At 36.4% G+C, this 27,314-nt stretch overlaps 1 protein-coding gene and 1 long non-coding RNA gene across 4 annotated transcripts in view; one reads left to right on the top strand and one right to left on the bottom strand.

Moving 5' to 3' along the window:
- PRKG1 (protein kinase cGMP-dependent 1) overlaps positions 1–27,314 on the top strand; it is a 1,334,297-nt gene that overhangs the window by 1,249,943 nt on the left and 57,040 nt on the right. The window lies entirely within an intron of this gene.
- LOC140712508 (uncharacterized) lies at positions 11,595–19,056 on the bottom strand. The gene is made up of 3 exons (XR_012094112.1): positions 18,596–19,056; positions 17,230–17,365; positions 11,595–13,478 (listed from the first exon to the last, which is right to left on the bottom strand). It is a non-coding gene; the product is annotated as an uncharacterized lncRNA (long non-coding RNA).

Below are 27,314 nucleotides of genomic sequence, written 5' to 3'. Positions count from 1 at the left end.
ATTTCCCACAAACTCACACCCTACGCAATCACAGAATTCTGCTTGTTTCTTCTATAACAATTATCATGGTAGATTATTTGTTAATGCATTTATTTGTATATTTTTATTAGAATATAGCTTCCAGGAGAGAGAGAGAGATAAACCTGTCTCCTTCACCACTGTGTGCAAATATTGATCTTCTATAAACATTTATGGAATAAAACAAAGAAAATGAAATCTCACAGATATCTGCTAATTTTATTCAAATTCTGATACAGTCATTTAAATTCAGCAAACTCTAAGTGGTCAGTAAGGAGGCTCACTCATTCTTCTGTCCATTTATCCAGCAAACATGTATCAAGTACCTTCTGAGTTAGCCCTGTGCAAATTATAGAGAATCAAAAGCCTTGGTAGTTGCTTTCAAAGAATTTATAACATAATTGCATAAGTTGTCATTTAAAAGTACATATCAAAAGTGTATACATCAATGAGTCAATATACTTATTTTCTTCAGATTTAAGTTTTAATTTTCTTTTTCATCAAAACATTCATCATATAAAATAGCACCTCTAACTGGTGCCATCAGTTATATAGTAAACATTTTGAACATGTGTCAGCTACTACACTAAGCAATGAAATTCTACTTGGATTTCTTTTTGCTGCTACACTTCACTTTTTAAGAGAAAGAAGCAAATGTCATCCAAATCAGTTATCAGATAGTCTGTTTTTTTAAAGTTTGCAGTTTTTATCTTGGGATCTGTATGCACATATCATGGTCTGCTTTACTTTCTTCCTGGGGAACAGTCCCCACAGGAATTCATGTTGACCCTGATGCACTGCAAGGTCTTTGATACAAGGGAGAGATTATATTTTACCCAGTATTCTAACTATATCCAGAAAATACGTAGAGACATATTCAAGAAATTTTTCAAAACTAATTATTTAAAGAAAAGCACTTTGGGAGGCCGAGGTGGGCAGATCACGAAGTCAGGAGATCGAGACCATCCTGGCTAACATGGTGAAACCCCATCTCTACTAAAAATACAAAAAAATTAGCCGGGCGTGGTGGCGGGCACCTGTAGTCCCAGCTACTCGGGAGGCTGAGGCAGGAGAATGGCGTGAACCCGGGAGGCAGAGCTTGCAGTGAGCCGAGATCGCGCCACTGCACTCCAGCCTGGGTGACAGAGCGAGACTCCGCCTCAGAGAAAAAAAAAAAAAAAGAAAGAAAGAAAAGCATTTCTACCTTTAAACAGGTTAAATCTTCATAATCCAACGAACAAGGACAGCCTATAACCAGCCGTCCGGTTGGAGGTTTTGTTTGGGAGTTCAACTGTCACTTAGTTATTTATTTCTATTTAACAATTATGCATGTGTTTAGAAATTGCTACTATCAGATGGTACAGTAATGAATATTTTCCTGGGCCAAACCAACAGATTTTCGCAATATATAGTTAATTCAGAGACATAATTCTGCTGAATTGTCTTTATTACAAATGTGGACATTGATTAACACTTCTGAAATGAAGTTAAGTTTAAAAATACACAAATACCTATCCTGTTAAAAAAAAAAAAAAAAGAAAAGAAAAGTAATTCAATAATTGGTTAGTAAAGTAACATGGGGGTGATGAATGTTACTACAGAAAGTGGAAGATACGAATGCACAGTGATCTACTAATAACTGTGTGATCTGTGGCAATTCTACCCCTCCAGGCTCAGTTTCTGTATCTAAAAAAATAGAAAAAAACTTGTATGAAAAGATTTCTATAAATCTTATATTTCTAAAGTTACAGGAATTCAGTACCACTTACCTGAACATTGACAGTGTGTTTTAATGCAAACTAACTTTTTTATTAAGTGTTAAAACGTTTTTATTACTGGCATTAAAAGAAAATCTTTAGACAAATTTAACAGAATTTAATTGAGCCAAGAAAGACTTGCAAATTGGGCACTCCTCATAACCAAAATAAATTCAGAGCAACTCTGGGGCTGCCCCTTGGTCGGATAACATTTATGGACAGAAAAAGGAAAATGAGGTCCAAAAAAACAGAAGTGAGGTACAGAAACAGCTGGATTGGTTACAGCTCAGCATCTGCTTTAGTCAGACAAGGTTTGAGCAATCGGCCACCAGTGATTGGCCAGAGCTCTCTGATTAATACAAGAGTAGGTTACAGTCTGTTTACTCCTCATTAAGTTACAGTTCACTGTATGGAGAAAACTTTAGGGTGAACTTAAAATAGGAAAGGAGGCAGCTTTAGGCTGGGCTTAATTTAATACTGGTAATTCACTTGCCTCCTGAACTGTTAATGTAACTACCATCACAAACTTTAACACCTCCAAGAAGAGAGTTTCTTTTCCTGTTCCTTGATTTTTTAAAAAAGAGAGAATTAAAAAGATAACATATACTTTCTCATCTCATATACTGTAGCTTTCCTATATTTTCATCCATATGGCTGGTGGGGGGAGAGGGATGATATGGGGGGAGAGAGAGAGAGATTTAAAAAAAGAGAAATACTAGTTACGAGGCAGAATTATCTTTCTGATTGCATGAAACCCATAGATCACTTTCTCTCCAACAGAAATCTTTTTAGTAATCTCAATCCATGTTTTGGCTTCATTTTTTATTACACTTTAACTGGATTGTGGAATAAAACCAAATTTCAATTTGGTTTCTGTTAGATACTGTTTTTCTCAAAGGGATTGTAGTTTTTCCCTATTAAAAAGTCAAATTTACCTTCAGTGAAAACACTAAATGAAAATTGAACAGGAATTTCAACATAGAGTGATTTTGTCATCATAAGAGCAAGTTAGATATACATGGGAAAGTTCAGCAATTCTAAAAGTGCTTTATATCAGTGGTCCTGATAACCACTGTGTACACGAATGTTTACACACTAAGACATTGACTTTTGCACTTAAAGCAAATAAACTTTCAAATAGCTAAATATTAATTTGACTCTGAACATAAGTCAGTCACTATGTTATGACACAAAGAAATAAAAACTTAGTTCTGGCCCTCAAGAAGCTCAATTGACTTTTAGTAGCTTTACAAACTGAGTTGGCAACAAATATGTTCAAATGTGAAGAAAATCAGGAAACATCTCACCTGATTCTGTTTGGTAAAAAAAAAAATTGTTATAGCTTTATTTAAGACTTGTCATGAAAACGTCATCCCTTATTTATGACACTATGTCCTAACATGCAGACTCAATACAAATCTTAGCTGCTTTTTAGCAAAGCTCAAGGAAAAAGTCTTGTTGACCAACATAAGGAAGAGTCCATTTTAACATAGCAGCAATGCATTCATGAAATCCTAGCTGGAACCAGTTCAGACATGAACATAGGATGTGCTTTGTCACTCATTAGGGAAAAAAGAGCCACTTATCTCATTGGACTTGTGGGGATTGGGAGCAAGCAGCTGGGTTCAACTAAGTAGCTTGGTAGAGCCATCTTGCTTCCAGGAATGGAATAGTCCCTGCAGGGATGGAGCAGGGCTCTGACTCAGCAGTGGGAGAGACTAGAAGAGAGGCAGTGGCTACTGTGAAAGAGCACCCCAACCACAGAGCAGAGACAAATCCTTTAGGTAGCTGTCTTTAGAAATTCACTTTGTATTCTACCTCTATGTAAATGTAAATGTTAAGTGCCTCCATTATAAATAACTTATAAGTAATACTAACGTAACGTATCCTTGATATTTACAAATAACACTGTCCAGAAATTTTAAAAGGAAAACCAAACATATATTTAATACATTTACAAGAAATACCTTTTTAGAAAATAAAATGTATGTGTTTCAAAATTTGATGAGCATCTATGATGTGAAATAAGCCTACTTTTTTCAAAGTCTGATTGGCAAATGGGAGAGTCCTCATTTACAGATCCAATCCAATATGCCAGCCATTCTCTTGGGTGATTAAGACACTGAGATGAATATACACCCTGCCCAAACTCTGGATCCCCCACTCTACAAAGGATTGTTAATACATAAGCATTCAACATGCTGACACCCAAAAGTGCAACAGTAGCATAGAGGAAGTAAGAGTTCTGCTTGGAAGAAGATAAGATTTAAGATTACCTTCCAGGATATACCTTGGGTACATATCTCTCACTGTTTTCATGTAGCACAAAATCCACAGCAGCATGAAAATATGCAAACAGAACAGTATACCAGTGTCATTTAGATGCATGAACTTTGCCATCACACATACAGTGACATCTAAGGAATCATTGCCTCACTAACGTTCAATTTCCTTACCTATAAGGTACATAAACACATCTGAGACTTCGGAGTGAGATTGAGAGTATGTATGTATAGTAGTTTGTGTAGTAGCTAGCATGCAGTGAGTACAATTACTCTTGGAAATTATTTTTATTTTCTAAAGAAATGGTAGCTATAGCTTCACAAACAGACCATTTAAGGATTCTTTAATAGCCCTATGAGAGCATGAAGTTTGAAAGGAGTGGCTGTGAAGAAAGTGGCCAAATAAAGATTACACAGTGAAGTTCCATTAATGCCCCCAAAAGGAGTTCCAACTTGATACAAATGTAATGGGGAAAATCCAGCTAACATGACCATGTGCTTTGGAAAGTTAAATCTAGAGACAATAGGAAGAAGATATGGAGCAGGTAACCAATTGGGAGGCCTTTTACTGAGGGAACAGTTTCTGCTATGAAAGCAGTAGGCCGGTTTTTATAATTTGTGGGTCATTTTGAATGTTGTCACGGCTATTTGTTATATAACTTTAATATGCATTTTAAGACTTTCTGCAATAATTCACGTCATTTTTTATGTTAAGATAATGATAAAAGTTTTTTCAAAAAAAAAAAAATGCTAGCATGAAGATGCCATTTTGGAGAGATGTATTATTCTAAATACAAGGTCTATTTTGGGCCTGACATGGTGGCTCATGCCTGTAATACCAACACTTTGGGAGGCCGAGGCAGGCAGATCACCTGAAGTCAGGAGTTTGAGACCAGCCTGGCCAACATGGTAAAAACCCATCTCTACTAAAAATATAAAAATTAGCCGGGCATGGTGGTGGGCACTTGTAATCCCAGCTACTCAGGAGGCTGAGGCAGGAGAATTTCTTGAACCTGGGAGGTGGAGGTTGCAGTGAGTCAAGATTATATTATGCCATTGCACTCCAGTCTAGGCGACAAGAGCAAAACTCCATCTCAAAAAAAAGGAAGAAGTCTATTTTGATACTGACTTGCTATAAGCATCCTATGCTATAAAGCGAGATACACAGGCATTTAGATAGTTAAAGCAGCAAGAAAATAAAACTATTTTCTTTTGTGCATCTCGGGTCAGTGTACTTTTCAATATCACCTCAACATTTTCTCTTTTCCCCATGGGAAGATGTCTGAACACACTTTGTATTCATACATTCATACATGTCTCAAAGTGAAACAATTTCCTTGTGAAAATTTTAAATCATGAATTTGGATGGATACCTTAAAATATGAAAGATTTTCAAAATATGTGAAATATACATATAAGGAATGAAAATATATTAATATACATTTTTATATTAGTAATGTTAGAAACATAACTTTTGGTTTTGATCTTATTCAGAATACCACTGACAAAAGGTAGATGACAAGGTAGGTATTTAATAGTTGTGCTCTAAAAGTGAAAATGTCATGTCTAATTGAATATCTTAAGAAGCCTAGATTATGTTTCAGATGAACAATGAAACCACAAAGGCCTAACTTGAAGGCAAACATTGTACTTTTGTGCCCTCCAGTGGCCATTTGGAGAATATACCCATCCTCATAGAACTGTTCAAGAAACACACAAAATGGCCAAGGAGGGCGAGCCAACGGCAAAGGAAACAAGCAAACTGCACACCCACAGACCCGGAGGGTATTTCCTTCTCTTTCATAAATTTACTGAAGTAAGAAGAGAGCTAAAAGACGGGAGATTCTTCAGACTGCTTTCAAGAATGCAAAGGAGCGACTGGTTTGGACTACAGATGGTTCTTTTGATCACTCTTGAATATACTCTTTTTAGACACTTTTTAAACAAGGATTGCCAAGCACAGCATGGAAGCTTAAATTTTTATTTCAGTCAAAGAAATTATGCATGGGACACAAGTGACACTAAGCTTCTCACTCGGGGAGAGGTAGCACTTCAATCAACGGGCTCCTGGGCTGGCGATCTTTTGGGAAACCAACAGATAACTACTGGAATGCCAGTGAAATAATTGCACATGGATTTTGCAAGAGCCTCAAAGTCAAATCATACTGGCAGGGTGAAGAGTTTTGGCAATAAGATTTTAATTGAATAATCAGAGTTAGATGGAACATCCAAACTAGAAAAATACCTATTTTTTAAAATGGACATTACCTATTTTCTCATCTTTACCTTTTAGTATTTGTTTAGCCCCAGAATTGGATGCAGTTAATAGAGCCAGGTCTGCACAGCATCTTAGATAGATTTTGGTTCCTATTTTAAATGTGGCTGGAATTTCTGTTACCATTTCTCGCATGGTCCTAGAGGGAGTAGAACTTTTGGTTTTTATATGGTTGTCGGTGTTGGTGGAGTTTTTTTAGATCAGTTTGTTGTCTTGTTATGATAATTAAATGGATCAAAATGTCTCTACATTTTCAAAATAAGTTTTATTTAAACCCAAGACTTCTTAACTATTTGCATAATGCTTCTGAAAACTTTTTAGTTTTTTACAAATGGAAGTTTTCTTTTACTAGGCAGACAATTCTGTTTAACAAGTGAGTTCAGATCCTGCACCGCAGTGAATTTAATAGCCTGGAGATCCTGTTTCACTTTCTGAGAGAACAGATCCTATAAATTGCATTCTATGTGCCATTCCACTTCCTGTCTGATGGTGATGCGGAAAAACAGCTGTTGTGTGGGAACGGTTCAGAGCTGGGTTTCTCAAACCACAGGTCATGGAAGGGTGGTTAAGTAGGCCCTGTTTCCCTTTCTTCCAAAATAGCACCGAAGGCTCTTCTGACCTTGCCTCCTTCCACCTCTTAGTCGTAAGCCTACTAAGGAGTAAGTTTATCCTACTTCCTTTTGTTGTGTTTATTTTTAATTGGGGAGGAATAAGTACATATCCTGGGAGAGGCTAGAGTTATCCTGAGAGACTACGGGGTGAATATACATATACACACACACATACACATCTATATACACACACACACACACACACATACATACACACACACACTTATATATGTATAAGCAGAGTTCTCTCTTTTTTAGATTAGCATCAAATCTCACAGTCCAGAAACTAAAGCAAACCACATCACTCTAATTTAAGTACACCCTACCTTCAAACAATATTTTCACCCTGCCTTCAAAATGGTACATAGAGAGATTTAGATTTAATTATTCAATATGGAATAATAGAAACTACAAGCAAGCATTAACCCAGGTTTACAGTTACTAGAATAGCAAGGATTAAACAACATACAATGGGTTGACAAATATGCTGTCTCCTACTGGATAGGAGACAATGGAAACAAGTTTCATTGGTGACCTGGGCAACTGATGCAAATGTACTAGCGGGAAGATAAACCAGACCTCAGCCCTATTGATAGTATAGACATCATCGCAAAGGATGTTTTAATAATGACACTTTGGCTAGCCTTTCTTTTCCTTCCTCCTTTACTCTCTAGTTGTAATTTGCATAACAAATGAAACTCCTATTTTGTCTCTCATTCCAGTGGCTTCTCTTAGGAAATTAATGGTTTAGAAAAATAGCTTAGGGCCAGGAGTGGTGGCGCATGCCTGTAATCTCAGCACTTTGGGAGGCCGAGGCGGGAGGTTCACAAGGTCAGGAGTTCAAGACCAGCCTGACGAACATGGTGAAATCTGGTCGCTTCTAAAAATACAAAAATTAGCTGGGCGTGGTAGCGGGCGCCTGTAATCCCAGCTACTCAGGAGGCTGAGGCAGGAGAATCACTTGAACCTGGGAGGCGGAGGGTGCAGTGAGCCGAGATCGCCCACTGCACTCCAGCCTGGGCGACAAAGCGAGACTCCATCTCAAAAAAAAAAAAAAAAAAATGAAAAAAGAAAAATAAGTTAAAGTTTTTCATTTTTGTTTTTGGGGGAGTGAGTAAAAACAGAATGAACTAAGGAGTCTTAACAGCTGACATCCATCAGAGGGGCTGCTCTTTTGCCTGGCATTGAGGTCACAAGCACAAGGCCAGGTCGAGAGACAGAATCCAAGAAATTCTCATAAAAAGCAATAAGATGACAACAGAAGGGACAAGCAGAAATTATTATATGTTTTTAGGCTTCTGGTTAAAAAAGATATTTTAAAACCGTATCAAGTCTGACCCAATTTCTTTTTGATTCAACATAAACTTACCCAACTCTATGAATAGTTGCAATACAAAATCTTGGTTCACAACAGCCAAGGCAGTATCCTCCAAGCTGAATAGAAGTCTTAACTTCTAAACAATTTAGACTTTTTAAAATTATATAAATTCTACACTCATTACTTTAGAATTTTGTGTTGCAGAAATAAATGTTTATTCTGGATTCTTAAATTAAAAATTTATAAGGATTAGGATACTTTTTCAAGGTAAATTTCCCTTTTGATACCTTCCAAGTGTTTGATGAGCAGAGGAGCCATTAATGTTTTCAGGGCCTCCCACGAAATGAAATTAGTGTTATGAGTCTTATCTTCATTAATTAATATTTTAAACTGAACTGTTTAACCACAATATAATGTTAATAATTTTTCTGAAACAAAATATAAGAGAATATTATGACCAGTCTCTGTGTTCAACCAAAGCTAAATTCAACAGCAGTTAGATAAGCTGAGGATAAAAGACAAATGATAACATATTTATTTAAAAATGAAACACAATTTTAAAAGGAAAAACAAAGAAAGAAGTACGTTCCCTTGTGGGGCTTCTTTGTTTTCATGGTAAGCACTTCTGTAAGAAATACTCTTTTCCTGTGTTCACACTAGACGTAAGTGGGTCATAAAACATTTACATACTAGGATGAATAGATTTTGAGCTGGGAGGCTTTAATTAGTCATGTGCAGCATATTTACAAGCTTATGAGAATTAGAAAAGTCATGGGAAAATAAAATAAAGAAAGTAACTGAAAAGAATGACAATAATTTAGCCAATTAGAAAATGTAATTATAGTGTATTTTCCTTCAGATTACAAACTGTCTGCATAAGCGTCCAGTAATCCTTTGAGTCTAAGATGCCTTCACTGATCATCTAGAATGGGATCAGGCAGAATGAATGAGGTAGGATATAAATATTAATAACAAACAATCCCAACATCTCACTTTACATATTCATTTATTATTCTCCTCCAGTAAGCTTTTATCCATGGTTGCTAACAAACTACTAAACTAACTGATGTTTTTTCAGTCCCTAATAACAAACAACAAAGTGCCTCAAGTAACCTGTTGGAGAGAAGGAGATGTAGTTGGAAAGAACCTAAATAACCTCCATACTGGCTAACAGCGTGTTGAATAACCAACAATTAGCGGACAATCACTCATCCTCTTGTTATTTATTGTTACTCACCCAAGTGAATTTACATATAAATACTGAGGGCAAAATAATAATTCCTGCTTACCCTCTTTGCTACCAAACATTTATTTATAATTATCCTGCCAAGAGCAAACTATGCCATAGGCCTTTAAATATTGCAAATGAAAGAGGTGGGGAGAAAAAATAAACATACATTTTTCATTTATTTTTCTAAAGTAATTTAATAAATTCTTTTAGAAAGAAAGATTAAAAGTTGGAAGGTCATCTTTAAGCTTCTGTGAACATCATATTTACCTCTGTAAATAAATAAGCAAAGCACACTCCATTTTAATGGGATCCTTTCCAATATCCCGTATTTTTAAAAAGTGACGTTGCTTTCCCTTAACAGCAGAACAAAGTCAAGAAACCTCTGTCTGGTCTTCAGAGTCTCCTAGGGTATGGCCCCAGTGACATTCAGAATACTGTGAGTAGGATTGACATATGACAACTGAGGCTGTATTATGAAGATGTTGTGCCCTCTCTCTTACTCCCTGAGGTTGTTTGCTTTCTGGGGAAGCCAGTCACCCTATTATGAAGATACTTAGGCAATTTCAGGAAAAGCTCACATGGAGAGGAAGTGCGCCCTTCTCCTAACAACTAGCACCAGCTTGCCACCTATGTGAGTGGGACATCTTGGAACTGCAGCTTCAATTCCAGTCAGGCTTCATATCTGCCGAGATGATATCTTTTTTTTTGTTTTAATTTGACTTTTAAGTTCAGGGGTACATGTGCGAGTTTGTTACATAGGTAAACTTGTGTCATGGGGGTGTGTCGTACAGATTATTTTGTCACCCAGATAATAAGCGGAATACCCATTAGTTCTTTTTCCTGATCCTCTCCCTCCCTCTCCCCTCCGCCCTCCAATAGGCCCCAGTGTGTGTTGTTCCCCTCTATGTGTCTGTGTGTTCTCATCATTCAGCTCCCCCTTACAAGTGAGAACATGCAGTATTTGGCTTTCTGTTTCTGTGTGAGTTTGCTAAGGATAATGGCCTCCAATTCCACCCGTGTTCCTGCAGAGGACATGATCTCATTCTTTTTATGACTGTATAGCATTCCATGGTATATATGTACCACATTTTCTTTATCCAGTATACCATTGATGGGCATTTAGTTTGGTTCCATGTCTTTGCTATTGTGAATAGTACTGCAATGAATATACACACACACACACACACACACACACACACGTGTGTCTTTATAATAGAATGATTTACATTCCTTTGGGTATATACCCAGTAATGGGATTGCTGGATTGAATGGTGTTTCTGTTTTTAGGTGTTTGAGGAATCACTACACTGCTTTCCACAATGGTTGAACTAATTCACACTCCCACCAACAGTGTATAAGCATTCCTTTTTCTCCACAACCCCACCAGCATCTGTTATTTTTTTGACTTTTTAAAAATAGCCATTCTGACTGGTATGAGACAGTATCTCATTGTGGTTATGATTTGCATTTCTCTAATGATAAATGATGCTGAGCTTTTTTTCATATGCTTGTTGGCTGCATGTATGGAAATGTCATCTTGATGGACTAAGACAAAACTGCCCAGCTAAATTACCCCCAATTCCTGCCTCACAGAAGCCATAACATAATAAATGTTTCTTGTTGTTTTAAGGCAATATCTCTAGAGATAATTTGTTATGCAGCCTTAGATCAATAATATATAACCTCTGTTAAAATTTAATGTAGAAAATGAGCTGAATAAATGTTACAATGAATTTTATTTGAAAAACTAAGTCAACACATCTTTTTAAAAACTTAGGGGTTTTTTACTACTTAATATGAAAGTAAAGAATATTTACACATCCCATATTTCATGGTACTTAATTTTTTGCATATGAAGCCTAAAAATAAAAACTTTATTAATATTATTTTTAAAAGAAAACCAGAATGTGAGCTAGGTGTTAAGTTGTATTTATTTTTAAGTAATCCAAGTATTCATATTTATATTCACTGTCAGTGAAAAAATTAAATCAATACATGAGGAGCTATAACATCAGATATTTTTTACTTTTTTCACATACACAAGCAAGATGATAAGTTGATCTAAAACAAGACTTAAAATTATCAACTGCATGTGTGCTAGAGGCTTAATATTTCTAAATATTGTAACAAATGCAAAATAAGACAGTTTCTTAATTCAAGGTGCTTTTAGTCTTATTTGTTAGTAAAAAGCTAGCAAACACTAAAAATTAAGGGAGCTGTTTGGGCTATTGGATTAAGTGCTTTCAGAAAACTGAAGAAATAAAACTGAAGCAGAGATGGTTAGGTGTTGATGAAAAAGATTTGCATAGATGGGTAAATATCATTGATTTATGTTGGGCTTTGGAGTCTGGTAAGGGTGGAGATGAGAGTCAGGGGAATTGGGTGAGTGGGTAAGGAGGCCTTGCCTTCCAGTAAACACTCCTTGATGTTCCCTTAGAGTCATCCCCTTGAAGACTCCCATCCCTTTGATGACACCAGCAGGGATGACCCCTTTTAAGCCATCAGAATAGTTCACCCATGGGAGCAGCATGGTGTTCCTTGTGTGAAACATTAGCCTGCTTCTGCCCCTCTCCTGCTGTTTGATGCTGCACAAGTATATTCTGAGAAGAATGGGGGTCCAGTGAGGGATGGATTTTAGTCTTCCAATAATGCATGTGAACCAAAAATTCAATCTGTAATTGATCCCTAAACTCCAAGCCTACTATAATGACATGAATTTCTGCCTAGATTCATGGTATTTTGTATTTTTCACAGTCTTTCATTTTCTGATGAGTATTTCTCAATATAATTCTTCACCATTGGAAACACTAACCAGGAGTGAGAATATGGAATTTTCTAGATAGTTATGTAGATCAATGTATAAAGAGATAGATGGGTGAGAATCAGATTGTGGTTTAGCACAGGTTTTAGAGTCAGTCAATCTGCCTGCATATAAAACCCAACACAACTCCTTACAAATCATGTGACCTTAGAAAGTTAGTAAATTGTTTGTGACTTAGTTTTCTCCAGGGGGATATAGTCATTTCTTGTAACAATTAAATGACAATAAGTATAAAAGACTTAGAATAATGCCTACCACATATTATGCAGTCATTAAATAAAACAGCTGTTTGTGTTTGGTGGTGCTGTTGATAGAAAACGTATTGCCTTGTAGTAATACTTGATGTCATCCCAACTTTGCCTTATCTTTATACCATCCCAGGTGTATAAAAACTCTTACCTGTCCTATAGGTTAACCTAGTTGGTCATTCTTTTGGAACAGTTGACTTTTACTGATAGCCATATTGGCTTATCACTGGTTTGACCTACACTAACATTTCACTGTGTACCAGTTCATCTCTCCTTTCTCTTACTTAAGGGCATCACCCTAGAAATTATTTTCTCTTTTATGTGAATCTTTTCCTCATTCCAATCTTTAAAAACCAACCAACCAAACAAACAAACAAAAACACTTTATCCCCATATCCCCTGCTTTGACTGTTAATCCAGTTCTTTGTTCCCATTTAAGAAAATTTCTTGAAATACATATAAACATAGCATTTCCAATTCCTCACCTCCCATCCTCTCCCGAAACTTTTACCCATACTTCTCTACCAAGGTCACTAGTGACCTCCGATTTCTTAAATTCAAAGTTTTGATTATTATGTCTTACTTGACCTATCTGTAATTATTGATACAGTTGACCACTCTTCCTCCTTGAGACATTTTCTTCACTTGGCTTCTGGGATCCCATATTCTCCTAGTTTTCTTTCTTTCCCATTAGCTGTTCCATTTCTGCTACTTTGGTTGGTTGGTCCTGAGCCTTCCAATATTTCCATGTCGTCATGCTTCACAACTCAGTCCTTGATCTCTTCTCTTCTCTATCTATCCTTTTGTCCTTGGTGGTCTTCAGGTAGTCTCACAGCTTTCGATACACTGTATATGCTGACTTCCAGATTTATGTTTCCAGCCTGGATTTATCTTTTCAACTTCAGACATCTAGCAACCTATTTGAAAAATCGACTTGAATAAATCATACACATCACCCTAAAATATCAAAACTGAACTACTTTTCTCTAAGCCTGTTTCTCTTAGAATTTTCCCTGTTTTACCAAAAAGAACTCCATCCTTCCCATTCATGAGGCTCAAAATTTCAGAATCATCCTTTCCTTTTTTCTTTCACTCACATCATATCTTGGTCCAACAGCAAATCACATTAATTCTACCTTAAAAATGTATCCAAAACCAACCTCTTGGCATCAACACTGCAGTCTAGGCCACATCTCTTGCCTGGATTATTGCAATGACTTCTGACTTGTCTCCATATTTCTGCCTTTGCCTTCCTATTGCCTGTTTTCAACCTTGCAGGTATTTTAAAATATAAATTAGAGGACAAAACTGACTGCTCAGAGCCCTCTGGAGGCTCCTTTTTCAGAATAAAAGGAAAATCTTTACAATGGTCTACAAGGCCCCAGACAATTTGCACCCCTTGCTCCACCTTGCCTCCCATCTCATTACTTCCTCCTCTCCTGTGCCTTCAGAGGAGACTGTTCCAGCCACTATAACTGTCTTGCTAATTGTAACACATATCAGACAGACTTCTGCTCCAGAGCAACTGCAGTTTCTGTTTTCTCTACCAAGAATATTTCATCCTCAGATCCCACAGGGCTCACTCCTCCATCTCCTTCTCAATTGGACCTTCTCTAATCTCCTAAACTAAAATTGCAGCCCTCTGGTTTTTGTTCCCACACTCCCTAGTATCCCTTTCTTTATTTAATTTTATATTATTATTTTTTATTTTTCCATAGGTTACTGAGGTACAGGTGGTATTTGGTTATATGAATAAGTTCTTTAGTGGTGATCTGTGAGATTTTGGTGTACCCATCCCACAAGCAGTATACACTTCACCATATTTGTAGTCTTCCATCCCTTGCCCTCTTCCCACTCTTTCCGCCAAGTCCCCAAAGTCAATTGTATCATTCTTATGGCTTTCTGTACTCATAGTTTAGCTCCCACATATCAGTGAGAACATATGATGTTTGATTTTCCATTCCTGAGTTACTTCACTTAGAATAATAGCCTCCAATCTCATCCAGGTCACTACAAATGCTGTTAATTCATTCTTTTTTATGGCTGCATAGTATTCCATCATATATATATATATATATACACACACCTATATATCTATCTATGTATATAGATAATATTCCATCATATCTATCTATATCTATATGATATATGATATATAGATATATATCTATATGATATATGATATATAGATATATATCTATATGATATATGATATATAGATATATATCTATATGATATATGATATATAGATATATATCTATATGATATATGATATATAGATATATATCACAGTTTCTTTATCCACTCATTGATTGATGGGCATTTGGGTTGGTTCCATGATTCTGCAATTGTGAATTGTGCTGCTATAAATTTGTATGTAAGTATCTTTTTCAAGTAATGACTTCTTTTCCTCTGGTTAGATACCTGGTAGTTGGATTGCTGAATCAAATGGTCGTTCTACTTTTAGTTCTTTAAGGAATCCCCACACTGTTTTCCATAGTTGCCGTATCTAACTACATTCCCACCAACAGTGTAGAAATGCCCCCTGTTCAACACATCCGTGCCAACGTCTACTGTTTTTTGATTTTTTGATTATGGCCATTCTTGCAGGAGTAAAGTGGTATTGCCTTGTGGTTTTGATTTGCATTTCCTGATCATTAGTGATGTTGAGCATGTTTTCGTATGTTTGTTGCCCATTTGTATATCTTCTTTTGAGAATTGTCTATTCATGTCCTTAGCCTATTTTTTCGACGGGATTCTTTGTTTGTTTTTTTCTTACTGATTTGTTTGAGTTTGTTGTAGATTCTGTATATTAATCCTTTGTCAGATGTATAGATTATGAAGATTTTCTCCCACTCTGTGGGTTATCTGTTTACTCTGCTGACAGTTCCTTTTGCTGTGCAAAAGCTCTTTAGTTTAATTAGGTCTCAGCTATTTATCTTTGTTTTTATTACATTGGTTCTGGGTTCTTGTTCATGAAATCCTTGCCTAAGCCAATGTCTAGAAGGGTTTTTCCAATGTTTTCCTAGAATTTTAGTAGTTTCAGGTCTTAGTTTAAGTCCTTAATCCATCTTGAGTTGATTTTTGTATAAGGTGAGAGATGAGGATCCAGTTTCATTCTCCTACATGGGCTAGCCAATTATCCCAGCACTATTTGTGGAAAAGGGTCTCCTTTCCTCACTTTATCTTTTTGTTTGTTTTTTTTTTTTGAAGATCAGTTAAATATAAGTATTTTGGTTTATTTCTGAGTTCTCTATTTTGTTCCGTTGGTCTGTGTGCCTTTATTGGTGCCAGTACCACAGTGTTTTGGTCACTATGGCCTTATAATGTAGTTTGAAATCAGACCTAGTACCCCTTTTTTGCCGAATTTTTCTCCACAACACTTAACACATTTAATACACTATATTTAATTTTTGGGTTTTTTTTTTTTTTTTTGTCTCCTCCACCCGCATATAAGTGATGAGGGCTGATTTTTTTTTTTTTTTAAGTCTGTTTTGTTCACTGTTCCATCCTTAGCCAGCATCTATAACAGTGCCTGGCATATGCTTATTTTTATTGGTAATTTGCTAAAAGTAGTTCATGGTATCATAAAACTGCCTGATTCTGCTGAAAACATAGACAATCTGAATACTGTCTTGATTACAATACTCAGATTACTTAGAATGTCCAAAATAATTTCAAGGGTTTTTATTTTATGTTGTCTTAGTTAGTTCAAGTTATTTACCACAGTCTATCAAATGCCTGTTAGCATGACTGACTTGCATGATTTACCAGTCTCAAGAGAGTTAGTTAGATTGGCTAACACTGAAAAGATTACAGAATTCCCCTGGAATCATAGTTTGTCCCTCACAGCAAGATTATTCTATTATTAAGCTGAGGATAATTGCTGTCATACTTAGCCACTTGGTTTTTATTATAAAACATACAGAGCAAAGGTGATGTTTTACCAACATTGAAAATATACTTTGTTGTTTTAGTCAATTAAAATCTTATTTCCATGTTGAAAAATAATGACTAAAAAATGTGTGTCATAACCAGACACACAATAGGTCAAACCTGCCCCAAGCATCCTCAGGGGTGTGAGTCATTTGCAGAGATGGCTGAGCTCATGATCACAAGATGCACAGTGGATGCCATTTTCATTCCCCAGAGACTCCAGAGTAGGAAAAATTTTTATATGCCTTCAGGACTATTAGGTATCTTGTATGTATCACAAAGGAACAGGTTGAAAATCCATGGAGAAAAAAATATTGACAACTTTTATGAATAGGGTCAACATGTCAGTCATAATCACCAAAGGAACCTAAGAATTATTCTTGAATTCCTTTGAAAATGTGCAGATGCTATTAAATATCCATAGATTCCATCCACTATTACAGTGAAATAGGCAAATAGAAAATCCTAAATTGCAAGAGATCTCATATTCTGTCAATGACACATGTTAATTAGTGGAATAAAAACATAATTGGAGAATTTTAACATCTGGTCCTTGAAGCAGTTCAACAGGAATGAGGTGTTGTTTTACGTATTTTAATTAATGAATTATCATAATCAAAGCAAGACAGTATATGAAAGCAGCATAAAGATAGAAGCTATTTCCAAATTCCCATCACATTATTTTTAAGGCTTTTAGTTCTATCTATAGAAAAATAAGGAAATGTTGCTTACCTGACTAATAGTGGCACCATCTAAGGTTATTTTTTTCTTGAGATGATGCATTTCATAATGTGCTATTTTATTATAAAGAATAAAAATATAGTCGACCCCCTGTATCCTTGGATTCCACATCATTGAATTCAACCAACTGCAAAATCAAAAAAATTAGAAAAAGTAGCATTTGTGCTAAACATGTCATACTTTTCTTTCTGGTCATTATTCCCTAAACAACACAGTGTAACAACTATTTACATTGTAAATAAAGCATTTATATTGTATTAGTTATTATAAGTAATCTAGAGATGATTTAAAGTGCATGGGAGGATGTGCTGAGGCTATATGCAAATACTACACCATTTTGTACCAGGGACTTGAGTATCTGTGGATTTTGGTATCCACAGGAGATCCTGGAACTAATCCCCCATGTATACCAAGGGATGACTGTATGTTCTATTCGGAAATGAGAACCCACTGCATTTAGTAAAATGTAAAGATGTGAATAATAGAAACATCTTCTATTAAGCAGCACAAAAACCATAGCATAGCGTTGCAATAACATTAACAACAAAACATAGAAGTTTACATTTTCTACTTCTGGGTGAAGTCGCCCTGCACATGTGCCCAGTTATATTATCATTGTCGTTCTCTGGGTAATGAGTGAGACATCATTTTGTGAGCAATGAAAACATGATAATTTCCTTGTTACTTCTTAATTTGTGTTTCTAATTTCAGATCTCCTTCCCTTTCCAGAGGAAGTTAGCGATGCCATCACTTTAATGTCTGTTTTAGCTGCAAAACTCAAATGTTCACTTTCTGTTAGAAAATCTAAAGCAGGTGATACATAATTTCTCGTGATTTGGAATTTTTAAAGGGCAAATAAATTTGAAGTTCGAGTGTGGGTAGGTTAAGGGGAAGTCAGAACACTGATGACATTTTCTTGAATAAAAAGAAAACCTTTCATTGTAATGCAATTGTCAAACTGCATCACTGCCATAATCATTATAGTCTCATTTTCATTCACTTTGTTTAAAATCCAAAAATATTCTGGTTTTGATTTTCAATAGGAAGTAAAAAAAAAAAAAAAAAAAAAAAAAGAAAGAAAGAAATGAAGAGGTCACAGCTAATCCAGGGATTTAAGCCACTGCATTGCTGATCTCAGAAGGAATCTGGTCTGGAAGGAGGAGCCCTGAACTAAAGGAGAGGGAGTTCTTGCTCTTAAACTCTTAGAGAAAATCTTTTCACTTGGAAATCCTACTTTTTTCCATTCATCCCCACCGGGTAAACTGATTAAATTTAGCTTGAGAATAAGAGGCCTATATTATAAGTTTTTCACAGTGGTTCTTAATGCTCTTCTATGTGTTTCCTGCTTCATTTGTACCTGAGCAAACATCTGCTCCCCTTTACCAAATGAAATTATATGAAAGGATATGGCACGGTGCTGGGCACGTAAGTAGCTGCTCAGTTTTAGTGGAGCACATGGACCTGTAATAATAATAATAATAGTATCATACACACAATGCAAATGCTTTTGCTGACATGCCTTAGCTTGCTCTTGTGTGCCCATATCTAGAGTACTGAAGACACAAGTCAGAATCTGTGCAATACAGACCAGAATCCTCAGGTCAGTATCACTGGGCAGAAGTGGGTGGTTGATAATATTTGCTGGAATAGATAGCAAAGAAACATCTGCGCTAAGTGAATTCCAATGACTTATCATGTCAGTTCATCTCAGAAACATTAGCCTTTTTATGAGTTTTTATTCCACTGACATAGCATATCCCCAAATGATGTTAATTGTATATTAACAGCATAGCTAATAAACTATATGACATGATGACATGTTGCAAATATGCTTTGATGGAGCCTAAAAATTAGATCTTCCATATACTATTTTTTTCTGTTGTCATTTGTCAGTAAAAGTGATAAAGAAGGCATTGGCTCTCTTTTCTGTTTATTTTATTTTCAAAATTTACCTCTGAGAACATCCCCCTAATAAACATTACGCAAAGGGGTAAAGACATTATAAAAGGCCTTTTTATCAAAAGAGTATTCATAATGATTTGCCAAAGGCAAGAAAGTAGAAAATCTGAGATTTAGTTTTCCCCTTCTGAAAGGTACACTTACATATTTCTGGTCAGCATGAGATTCCCATAGCTTTCACCTGCATGTTACTGAAGAAACCAGTGACATCCTCTGTACCTCTGGAACATGGCCAGGTCTTTTCCCATTTCCCAGTGAACCACCCTCATGGTGGCTTTAAGGAAGTGAGTCATACTGAGTAAGCCCCAGGAAAATGGGGGAGGGGTCTATCTACGGGATGGAGTCCCTGAGTCGCTTCTTGGCAACTCTGATTTTGGCAACAATTGGTCCTCAGAGAGGATATCTCAGACTCTGTGAATGCCTCTCAGGAATCTGTTTCAGGCATTTCCAGCCTTGGATTATGATACTTGTTGCCTGATTCTGTATCTAGTGCCTGACTGTGGCTAAGAGCATGGTGATGTATTATCTGTCTCCTACAAGCTCAGGGAATAGTTGAAGGTAAACATCTTGAGCTGAAGCAGCATGAGGACTTTATGCTTTACTTTAGTCCACGTGATGGCTCGTAAATTCCATATTTACTGAGAGCACAGTAGAATTGTGAAAAGTATATTAAATTTAAATTTCAAAAAGGGAGCCTTCACCTACCCTTCTTTTAATAAAGGGTCTAGAATAGATTGCAGAAATCCCATGCTTTCTTCATTATATATTCCATCATTTTTAGTTTGGTCCTTTTATTTGCTGGTACCTGATTATAAATAATATGGCTCAGAAATTAAACCGTGGAAAAAAGCATAAATTGCAATATACAGCGAAGTACAAAGAGTTCACAAAGTTTACCAGGGCCAACATAAAACCACCAATTACAACATTTTGAATAAAGAAACTGAGTATTAGGGAAAGAGTCAAACCCCAACATTATGGCACGTTTGGATATTTATATGTGCCTACATTAACTTTATATAGTAACACCTCATTTATCTCTAGTTTGCTTGCCAAGCAACTCTCATACCTAGATCCCAGCCAAAGGGTTAGGGAAGTGGAAACTTAGATCAGCCAAAAATTCATGGACAGAAAATCAGGCAATTAGCATTAACAAAACAGTACATGGCGCTAGCAAAAACTCCATGAAAAATAATGATCATCCTTTATTATTATTACTAATGATTGCTTATAGCTTTGTTTCACATGCATTCTCTTATTTATTAATATTTATGATAACACACTGAAGTTGGTTTGTTGATCATACCAATTAAACAGTTGAAGAAAACCGAGGCAGATGAATTAAGTAGCTTGTTTAGGTGGCCAGGGAGTAATGGAATTGGGATTTGTCCGAAGCAGATTGGCTCCAGAGGTTATGCTTCAGTTGTTGTATATTACTGCCTCCTTTATGCATTTTCATGCCAGGTACTCATTGCTCGCATGGCTATATTATAGGGACAATTCTTACAAAATTGGCTATCTGACTTTATAGCTTATAGAAAATAAGTGTATTTTGGTCAGAGATGGGGAGGTAAGACAGGTTCCTTGACTCATAATACTTGAAGTCTGATCAACTAATAATACATACCATAGAAGTTTTATTGGAGTCATATTAAATAGAGATAACACCACAGTGATTGTTTATTCAAATGTTGACCAGGCATCATCCTTTGTTCTACTATGTAGATTATGCCTTAATTGGTTGGAAGAAAACAACTATCCTAGAAATACTGATTATCTACTTTTTTAATGGGGTAAGAGAAATCTATGTGGTCATTAGAAGGGATAAACTTCAATAATTTGAATTATGTGCTTCTTCATGGAGCACCCCATTTTTGATGGTGTTAGGTAATTAGGTTTACTATTACAGGCATATTTATATTTTGGCTAGGCGTGCTGGCTCACACTTGTAATCCCAGCACTTTGAGAGGCTGAGGCAGGAAGATCACTTGAGCCCAGGAATTTGAAATCAGCCTGGGCAACTAGGTGAAACCTGGTCTCTACAAAATATTCAAAAAATTTTGACCAGACATGGTGGAGTGTGCCTGTGGTCCCAGCTACTCAGGAGGCTGAGGCAGGAGAACTGCTTGAACCCAGGAGATCAAGGCTGCAGTGAGTCATGATTGCACCACTGCATTCCAGCCTAGGCAATAGAAGAGAGAGAGAGAGAGAGAGAGAGAGAGAGAGAGAGAGAGAGAGAGAGAGAGAGAGAATATTTACATTAGAGAAAGAGAGAGAGAGAGAGAATGTTTACATTTTATCAATATGTTTGAAAGATTCTGGATCTAGAAAGTATCCCACTCAGCTTACTTTCCTTAATACTTAGGGCTTAGATTAATGACTGAAGAGTCTTTTGCTTATTAGGCAAACTTTTGATTCACCCTTACACTAGGTAACAAATTTCATTCCTTATATTACCTAAGAAAGATCTTATCTCCGAACAAATACTCTAAACTGTTGGATTTAAGAATAGATAGATAGTAATAGAACTCCACTTCCTGTATACAAATATATCTCCTAAGCACACATGATAATATATGTTAGCAGCCTGAAACTTAAGATTGCAGTGATTCTTATTGCTGCTCATTTTTGTTTAAATCTTTGTTTCCTAATCAGCAAGTAACACACTAGAAATTAACAATAACATTTATGAAACTATTTCAAGTCCTTTCTCTTACTGGAAACAGATTTGAACCTTTGCTAGCTTCAAGCATAGGATGGAACAAAATGTAGGGGAAAAAAGTTAACAGTGCAAGCTGAATAACTCAGTTGTATCAGGGTCATTTTATTTTCTTTGTTGGTGCTTTGATTCTTCAGACTTTAGCAAGAAAGACCTGTAAGAATGTTGTTTCTACACTTTGGGAGGCCGAGGCCAGTGGATCACCTGAGGTCAGGAGTTCAAGACCAGCCTGGCCAACATGGTGAAGCCCCATCTCTATTAAAAATACAAAAATTATCCGGGCATGGTGGTGGGCGCCTGTAGTCCCAGCTGCCTGGAAGGCTAAGCCAGGAGAATTGCTTGAACCCAGGAGGTGGAGGATGCAGTGAGCCGAGGTCACACCATTGCACTCCAGTCTGGGTGACAGAGCAAGACTCCATCTCAAAAAAAAATAAAAAATAAAATAAATGAAAGAAAGAATGCTGTTTCTAAAACAATTCTCTATATAGCAGTGGAATTTTTGGCTTCAGAATGTCAATGTACCTTTTTTATATAAAACAAAACTCCACAAATAATTATCTATTTCGTATTATGTATCTTAAGTGGCATCTTTGTCCAAATAGTATATGCTATAGCATAATTTATTTACCACCAGAATATCCTTACCACCAGAATATCCTTTATAGAGCAGTAAAAATAGAACAATTGCTGCTAAAAATAGATTCTTTCAATTTGCAATTGTTTGCCTCACATTTCATATATTTTATATATTTACATTGAGGTTAGTTCATATTTTGTTTTTCTTGTGAGTGGCCAAATATCACAAGTACTACAGAAATGAAGATACTGTGTGACCACTTCTGCTTCCATCAGGAGAGACAACCCCTCCCTGTGACTTCACACACTAAGTCCCTCGACTTCCTCCTAGCATACTTCACTGGACACTGCTCCAAGTGACAACACTCAGGACAAGTTTCTAAGGCTTCCACCTCCAGTTCAGCAATTTCTTGTTATGATGAGGTCAAAGAAAGATTTTCTGTCCCTGTGAATCTTCAAGTTCTACTATGTCTGTTTATAACTGCAAAGTTAAAGGATGGTAAATCAGACTGAGAATCCAATCAGATACTGTCTCTTCTTTGAAAACATTAAGTGGACATTGAACATCCCCGTTGTTAAGACTGGGAAAGAGAGGCAACAAGTCAAGATAGTGCTCCTATCACTTTATATAGTTTCTTCTATTATCAAAAAGCCTTGCAAACCCAATTAATCCACTTAGGCCATGTGAATTTGGTACTTATTAACTCTTGAGAGAAAACTTAATAATTTAGGTGAGAAAAAGGGAGTCAAAAAAAAAAAGAGAGAGAGAGAGAAAGAGTAGTGAGAATAGCATTTGTCCAAATATTCAACTCTGTGTCTCTGAAAACTATGTGAGAAAAAGGAAGTCAAATATGAAAAAAAAATCTCCAGGTGTTAAATGGCATAAAGAATTGTCATAATAGGTCTGAATGCCCCCACCCAGTTTCTTTCATTTTTCTCTATTATTTACCAATGATAAAATAAATGGGGAAAATTATTTAGTGCTGTTCAACTAGATATATACAAGTGTAGAGTGAGGAGCTTTATGAGGTGAATGTCAGTTTAAGTGTTACAGCAGCATTCATTTGAACCAGCATATGGCTAAAGTGAAATTTGATTGCAGCTCTTTTCCTAAACTTCCATAAAGAGTAATCAATATGCTCAGAGAAACAATTATTATAATAATTTTTTATACATATAGAAAAGAAAACACATTGAGTTGTTCCCCCTTCACCATTGTCTCTTCACTCCTGTGATTCATGGGAAAATGTATGGAAAGGCACCAGTTTCTAATATTATAGTCATCTGCTCAAATCCTGCTCAATGAATTTTACTGTGACCCTTGGGAATGACTGTGCAGAAACCTTAGCAGTGTGGAAATTTGTAATGCCTTTATAAAGTTATCTGATTTTGAGAGGGACACTGTTCCAAGGTAAAAATTATGAAGAAGATCACATTTCAATTAAGGCTGGTTTGTATCTGTCATCTCCTATAAGTATGCACTGTATTAAAAACTATACAATGACTATATTGGCAGGGTCAAGGTTCACGTATCCTTAGTGATCAGTCATATCAATAGTGTGGCATTTGATACGATGTGATGAAAATGGCACTTTATCTCTGTAGTCTTCTTCTTCCCCAGAACGTCCTAACTCTAGTTTAATCATGAAAAAAAACATCCGACTATCTCAAATTGAGGTACGTGCTACAAAACACCTGGCAAGTATTCCTCAAAAACAAGGAAGGGTGATAAGACAGATAAATACAAGATGATATTCTAGATGGGATCCTGGACCAGAAAACGGACCATAAGTAAAAGCTAAGGAAATCTGAATAAAAGTATGGAGTTTAGTTTCAAAAGAAAACAAAACCCTATAGATTGCTTCATCGTTCAAGTTTAAAACAATGTTTTATTGATAAACCATTCAATATTTTGGCAGCATCATAGGACAATGCCAAGTTTTGCATCCAATGGCAGTGACTTGATAACAAATGTGAGATGTTTCCTGGGACTTAATTCCTTTGATTAATGTACCGATCACTATTACTAAACAACTTAACATGGTAAACATTTTGCTCCATTTTATTCTTTTCTGCTTAGTATTTTCTATGCTGATACAGATATACAGGCTTTCTCCATTTCAAGAATGGATGGTGTTCTCAAAGATCATTTGAGAACAGTTGTTTGGTCCCTGGATACATTTTCCTGTGATATTTGTATACTAAGTACTAAGTGTCTGTCACATACATATCAAATAAATACTAATGGTTCTTTAAAATATACATGTGATTATTACCATTGGTAATTAACTGCTGTATAGATTTGCATATGAATTTCATTTTAAAATACTGATGCCTAGTCCCAAATCTCAAAGTTTTATCATGTCTGTTTTTCACACAACCCATATTCTAATATGAATCCTGGGAAGAGAAGGAACCACTGGTCTATTATAGGTCTATTTCAAACATCCAAGAGGTATTTTCCCCAATTACTGTTTGGGCATTAAATCAGGGTCTCTTGCATGCCTGTTTTGCATACCAGGAGCTGAAAGCAGGACTCCATGAACTGAAAACCTCTGGTATTATTTTCCTGAAGCAGGAGGTTTAGGAGTCTAGGATTAGAGGACAGAATTGGGAAGAGGACCATTGAGTAGCAGAAAGAGAAACTACAGGTACAAGGACTCTCTGCAAAGTTTGTATCTCTCAAGACACTTGGAATAATGGAACTGTGAAGCTGTAAGTGAGCTTCATAGACATGTCCAATGCAAACCCTTCATTTTGCAGAAAAGGGGATATCTTGCACAAGCTGGGCTGGGGCCAACTTCCTGATTATTTCTTTTGTTATACTCCTAGAGGCCATGGAGGGTAATTTGTAGCCTTATTTTCTTCTTTCACACATTGCTTTATACTGTCTTTTCATTGTTTGACCTACTACAACCATGGCTGTATCCCTAAGCCTCCTGTCCATGAAGTTATGCAAAATTCATCAGAGATTTTCTATTCAGAAGATCGCTGCTAGTAACCATAGAGAAAAGGTGCAGCCTGGATTTTTATAAACATGAGAGAACACAGCAAAAATTTGTAAGCCAGAAATAAAAGCTGACTTCTAGTGTTCAAGTCCTGCCTAATCCTTCTGTTCCCAGTTCAGTATTTCAACTGATCTCTTTGATTAAGAAAATAATTAAGACTAATTTTAAGGTTTAAGATTAAATATTTTCATCTTTCTTCCAATACTTTTAACCTCCATATAACGAATGACCTGCAAAACAAAACAAAGACTCTTCTTAGTCTTTAGGTAGAAGAGGGATTTTTATATCTGAAGGCAAAACAAGAGCTGTCTTTAGTTATCCCTTCTTTAGAAATGAAGGCTATGGCAAAGATGTCCTCATGGAAATTGCAATGAGAGCTATAGTAATGCATAATTTTTCCGGGGTGGCGTGAAGCAGTAACATGAAGATGAGGGACGTTTACCTCCAGGGCTGAGTTGCTCAAATATTATAGTCATTTGATATTACAGCAGTGAAGGCAGAGGAAGGAGTCATTTTCATCTATCCTCTTTCTCATTAAACCTCACCTCCCTGGCCCTGGGTAGCCATGCCATAATAGTCACTAACTCTGGACCACCCTGGTCTACAAGAAAAAACACCCTGAGGTTCAGAGAGACGTAGAAGAAAATGAAGAAATTAGCTTGCACTGAGATGAGAGAGAACTTCCTCAGACCCCAGCTTCTAATGGTTGTGCATTTATATAAAGGAACCCTATCTATTCTGGCATGAATAAAGTTGATAACTTCATGCATTTTTGTTTGAATACATATATGAGATTATTTATATTCTGTAAATCAAAAAAGAATCATCACTAAATAACTTAATAAATGAAATTTTTATTATGGCCAATGATTCTGTTAAAGTAACATATACCAAAAGGGGAAAAAACTCCTGAATTCTTTTCCTGCCAGTTCTTTATTCATGGACCTTTTTTAGAAAGAGAAAAATTTGGCAAGGCATGGTGGCTCATGCCTGTAATCCTAACACTTTGGAAGGCCAAGGTGGGCAGATCACTTGAGGTCAGGAGTTGGAGACCACCCTGACCAACATGGTGAAACCCTGTCTCTACAACAACACAAAAATTAGCTGGGTGTGGTGGCCTGTGCCTGTAGTCCCAGCTACTGAAAAGGCTGAGACAGGAGATTTGCTTGAACCCAGGAGGTAGAGGCTACAGTGAGTCAAGATCACACCACTGCACTCCAGCCTGAGTGACGGAGACTCAGTCTCAAAAAAAGAAGAAAGAAGAAGAAGAGAAGAAGAAGAAGGAGGAGGAGGAGAAGAAGGAGGAGGAGGAGGAGGAAGAAGAAGAAGAAGAAGGAGGAGGAGGAGGAGGAGGAGGAGGAGGAGGAGGAGAAGGAGAAGGAGAAGGAGAAGAAAACAGAAAAGAAAAATTTATCTCAAGCTGTGTAAAAAAGTTACAAGATTATTTTAAAGCTGACAATGGGTAGCGTATTCTCACTCATCTTTTACAAATGCTGCTCTGATATTTGAATTTTTAAAACATCTCTTTTGAGCCCCTGTGGACTTTCATTTTTGGCCTTTAATTTTATTGGAACACACACAGGCAGGAAACACATTGTAGGCAACAACACATAAGTGCTTAGCTATAAAGAGGCCAAAACTGTTCTAGACTGAAATGTGTAGTAAAAGAACATATTACTCAAATATATTTTATAACTTTTTTATTTGCCTTTGTTTTTCAAATATAAGGACATTATAAAAACTGCAGGTAGTAAAAATTATTACAGACCAGGAGTCAGAATGGCAGTCTTCTATGCCTAGGTCTTTACGACCTT

This window comes from Chlorocebus sabaeus, chromosome 9 (assembly GCF_047675955.1).
Source record: "Chlorocebus sabaeus isolate Y175 chromosome 9, mChlSab1.0.hap1, whole genome shotgun sequence".
NCBI lineage: Eukaryota > Metazoa > Chordata > Mammalia > Primates > Cercopithecidae > Chlorocebus > Chlorocebus sabaeus.
The sequence above is the reverse complement of the archived record's forward strand: the minus strand, read 5'-3'. Positions and strand labels throughout refer to the sequence as shown.